Here is a 5,426-nt window from a genome sequence, read left to right as displayed (position 1 = left end):
AATATTCACAACGTATTTATAAAAATCATTCATTAATTTATTTTTAGGCTATACTCATTCATTCACACAAAAAAATTGTATATTGACTTTAAGAGAAATATTATTATTTAAATACTTACATATATAAAATAAGAATTATGTATTTAATAGTATTTACGAATTGAAAGCTATCATGTGAAAAATAAGCCGCGGTGGCTTTAGCCTATTGAAGCCCCAAGTACGTGTTCGCCTGTAGGCCATAGGATTAGCTATCCCATGTTCACAGGGAGCTGCTCTTGGTAGCATTGGTGTCTTTTAACTGTGGCGTCGCGGGTTCAAACTACCGCTGTACACATTCTTTTGCTTGTATATTAGATTTTCGCTTCATACTGTTTTTTGATGAGTGGGGCCCAATGATCATAGAGAATTAATTCAGGGGCTTTCTTTAAGAAAACAAAGTTCAAGGGGCTTTTCGTGACGAAAAAATTCTAGGGTGTTTCTACAAAAACCAGGCCGCACCCATGCCTTCCGGTCACTGACAACGGGTCCCACGCCATGTTGGCGCGCCTAGCCAACAATGTGTTCGTATACAAACACGATTTGCACCGTATATGCACGCCCGAGCCAAGTTTTGTCACCGGTTCAATGTATGCTGCAAGTTTTAGAACCAAACTGACTTTTCTTGCCAAGTTCAGGCACTTGTGGTGTAATTGACTCTATTTATTGCGTTCACTATGTTTTGAACCCTAAACCTCTTTGGTCACAAGTTTATGCACCTAACCAGTTCATCTGTGAGTTCAAGTTGATGGAAAAAGGTGTGCTATGGCTATATAGTCTCCATCATCAATGTTGGTGAAGGTATATATGGAAGATTATGTTTCTGTCTGAGTGGCGGTTCCCGCATGTCCTATAGTAATGTGGGGCAATGTTGATGTAGAGGTGTGGGGTTACACCTTTGTTATCCGAAAAGTGTTACACTCTCTGTCTCATAATATAAAATATTAAAGTACAACTAATATGTTGCAATGTGTGATATGATGAGCTATGTCGCAGCTAAACCGCTAGCTACATACTACAAAGAGAGTTCTACAAAAGATACTACAAAGAGAGAACAATTAGAGAGTTCTACAAAAGATACCACAAAGAGAGAACAATTTGGCTCGAAGGAGAATCGGAGAAATGCAGGTACCAAAAACCTAGCCGAAGATAAGTTTTAACTTGTGTTCCGGCCATCCCATGGAGATCGGGCTCCTCCTATAAAAAGGCCTGGCTAGCTAACTCTCCAGCACAACATTGTATAGCTTGAAAATTCATTTCGTAAGCACATAGGGGAGAGAGAGAGATGGCAACAAGCTATGAAGCATCAAGGGTGCAACCCCGCATCATGTTTTCTCTTAGCAACGCGTCCATTGTTTAGCAACGCGTCCACGACGGCAGCGCTGGGACAATAACAAATACTGGGTTGCTTAGCAACGCGTCCACGACGGCAGCGCTGCCTGGTTCGTCTGCGGTGAGGCAGATGAACCTTCTTCTACTTGAGGCCTGCGGCTGCGTCTCCAGACGCTGAAGTCAGGTACCTTCTTTTGTTTGTTGTAGTCAGCATGTTAGTACTACTCATTGACCCGTCCATCTATGGGCTAGCAATAAAAAATTGCAAAAACATGGTAAAAATATCGGTGCTCCAATCAAAAATACATTTTTGGAGCATTGATTTTTCTGTCACGCCCTTCATAAATGTGACTAGCAAAAGGGCCCGTGCGTTGCAACGGAAGAAAATAATACCACACGCTCTTCATTTACAAAAATGTCTATAATCCGAGTATTTGTAGTTACGGCCCAAACAAAGATCATATTTTCCTACAAAAGTAAAAGTTCAAGATTTCACATGTCTTCTATTTAAACACGGCTTTCATGTAGATTGAATACGTATAAAGAAACGGGCAAGTGATCTTCAATTTCGTCTCAAGTCCTGACTTTGCTGAGATGTTCATCCACAATCCGGATCAGTATCGATATGAATCTGGATCAGTACCGATATGAAAGAAAGACGAATAATGCACTGTTGATTAACACTGCATCATAGAAAATATTTTTTCATAATGTCTATAATCCGGATCTGTACATATTTTTTTAAATACTCATATCTTTTAAACCGTAACTCCAAATTTAACATGTTATATATGGAATTTGTTTAGAAAAATATATAGAATCTGAATATGATGTCATTTTACCTATTAACCATTTAAAAAACATCAGGGAGTTTTCTATGAAATAGCATGACGGACCAAGAATACCTATTTCTTTTATTAGTAGGTATAGATTATTATTATTATTAATATTATTAGTACAAATGCTCGTGTGTTGCAACGGGCCAAAAATTCATAAAACATGTGTTGTATGACAGCGCGCGTCATTTTTTATATCCATTTCTGATAAACATCGGTACAAGTTTATAATGTTATCGATTTTCAGAGTATGACGCGTGGATGGAAATAAGTCACCCTAACATCTTTCATCTATGAAAGAGTAGTGGTGCATGGAATAGTCTAGTAATCGGTTCTATTTTTTACTTTCCGAACAACACAAATATTTCTTTATTTTAAAATAATTAGACAATTTTGATTTTTTAATCTTTTTATTAGAAGAGAAACATCTTTTTGAAGATAAACATTGTTTTGAACATATGTTTTTTAGATATGAATTTTGAAAAATTTGTGATCAATTTAAAATGGTTTAGTTAAAATAAATTGGAACCTTTTTTTTGGGAGTTTTGTACATTTTTAGACAAGCGTGAACATATTTAACAGCATGATTTTTTTAAAATAAGAAGAATTTGAAACACTATTTATCTTAAAAACACACACACACGCTTGGTGTCCGGAATTAAGAAAAAGAATTGTTGGTGTGCAGACCATGTAGTGTAAAGTTGAGAAAGTCATTGGTTTGTCCTTTGATGGCCCCTCCTTCATCTTAGCACTATCATCTGGTGGAAGAGCAATAGTGTAAGTGTTTTTAGCGGGATATACAGACGATGAAATTGTTGTCTACTATTTGAGAGTTTAATAACTAATCAAAAGTTTTTACTTAGAATTTTCAAAAGATTTAAATGCAATCAAATTTATTTTGAATGGAAGAGTAGTGGTGCATTGAAGTGGGATTGTTTATATACTTTTTTTGTTAATATTCGAAAGCAAACGGGTTTTTACTATGTTAATATATTTTTTTAAGAAAAATTGGTTGCTTGGTTTGCTAGATTGTATAAAGTTCATTTTCTTTTGCACTACTTGAACTTGGCCCAAAGACCGAACCGCACTCACTCCGCGTCATTTTTTATATCCATTTCTGATAAACATCGGTACAAGTTTATAATGTTATCGATTTTCAGAGTATGACACGTGGATGGAAATAAGTCACCCTAACATCTTTCATCTATGAAAGAGTAGTGGTGCATGGAATAGTCTAGTAATCGGTTCTATTTTTTACTTTCCGAACAACACAAATATTTCTTTATTTTAAAATAATTAGACAATTTTGATTTTTAATCTTTTTATTAGAAGAGAAACATCTTTTTGAAGATAAACATTGTTTTGAACATATGTTTTTTAGATATGAATTTTGAAAAATTTGTGATCAATTTAAAATGGTTTATTTAAAATAAATTGGAACCTTTTTTTGGGAGTTTTGTACATTTTTAAACAAGCGTGAACATATTTAACAGCATGATTTTTTTTAAATAAGAAGAATTTGAAACACTATTTATCTTAAAAACACACACACACGCTTGGTGTCCGGAATTAAGAAAAAGAATTGTTGGTGTGCAGACCATGTAGTGTAAAGTTGAGAAAGTCATTGGTTTGTCCTTTGATGGCCCCTCCTTCATGTTAGCACTATCATCTGGTGGAAGAGCAATAGTGTAAGTGTTTTTAGCGGGATATACAGACGATGAAATTGTTGTCTACTATTTGAGAGTTTAATAACTAATCTAAAGTTTTTACTTAGAATTTTCAAAAGATTTAAATGCAATCAAATTTATTTTGAATGGAAGAGTAGTGGTGCATTGAAGTGGGATTGTTTATATACTTTTTTTGTTAATATTCGAAAGCAAACGGGTTTTTACTATGTTAATATATTTTTTTTAAGAAAATTTGGTTGCTTGGTTTGCTAGATTGTATAAAGTTCATTTTCTTTTGCACTACTTGAACTTGGCCCAAAGACCGAACCGCACTCACTCCTCATCATCACCATGAAAAAGGCAAATATGTTTTGGTAAATTTCATGTGGAGGCCACGTACACCATCCATCACATGTACGCTTCTTGGAGCATTTCACTCACTTTAAGCAATATTTTTACATTTATGTGGTGTATGTGGAAGTCAAGGAACGACAAACTATTAAAAAAATGATTGTATCTGATAATGTGTTCATAAAATGTGGTAGGCATGAACATTAAACTATGATAGTTGCAAACAAACAACAGGAGGTAATTATAATAGGTCTTCCTTCAGGAAACAATTTGCAATGGGTAGCACACATAGCAATATCCAGTAGCTTCTCTGGTCGGTGCAGCCATTTAAATAAGCAATAGAGCACAAAAAATTTCCACCGAGCTATCCTCTTGCCCAGCGCCGCTCCTCATCACCAGCACCCAACAACAACCCACCCAGGAGCGCTGCTCCTCCTTCTTCGCCCTCCTCCACAACCAACCAAGAAGAATGGATCGAGCACGCACGCGATCACACCTCCTCTGTCCCGGCTCTGATCTTGCCGACCTGACCAACCTCTTCCCACTTCCCACTTCTGTATTCCTTTGCTTCCTCTTCCCACTTCTGTGATTAATTCCTCTGTTCCATCACGTCCTCTGCTTGTTGACTTGCAACGCGGGCGACGTATAAACGTTGATGGTATTGGGTGCGAAGTAGCGAGGTGGGACTATTATTACCATAACAGGGCCTAAATCATCCTTTTTTTAAAGAAAAGGTGGGCACCAGGGCCCCACGTGGGTGACAGGGGACGGCTCATGGGCTGTTTCGTTCGCTCGGCCTTTTTCTCGACGGGCTGTTTCATAAAATCGGGGGTAAGAAGCGAACGTAACGGTTTTAGTACCACCTCGAATAAGTTTTAAAATTCAAAGTGAAAGCGTAAAATCATGGGAAAAAGCGCATTGTGACGGTGAACCCACGGAGTCAATCCGTGGTTTATTATTAGGGAGAGATATCATGATGAACATTTACAAGCACTTAGAAAATTTATCAAAGTTTACAAAAAAAAATCAGAACTATTTGGTTTTCTTTTATTGTTGATCCGAGCTCATTTGAGCTTGAGCTCAGATACTCCCTGTCCGTTTACCTCTATCTTTCTATCAAAAGATACTACATTATCTGGAGATGAACCTTATGCAGCGTATAATTCTCAGTATACAACTCAAGTTTGGTGGTATAGCAAAAGGT

The sequence above is a fragment of the Triticum aestivum genome, chromosome 2A (genome assembly GCF_018294505.1).
Source record: "Triticum aestivum cultivar Chinese Spring chromosome 2A, IWGSC CS RefSeq v2.1, whole genome shotgun sequence".
NCBI lineage: Eukaryota > Viridiplantae > Streptophyta > Magnoliopsida > Poales > Poaceae > Triticum > Triticum aestivum.
The sequence above is the reverse complement of the archived record's forward strand: the minus strand, read 5'-3'. Positions refer to the sequence as shown.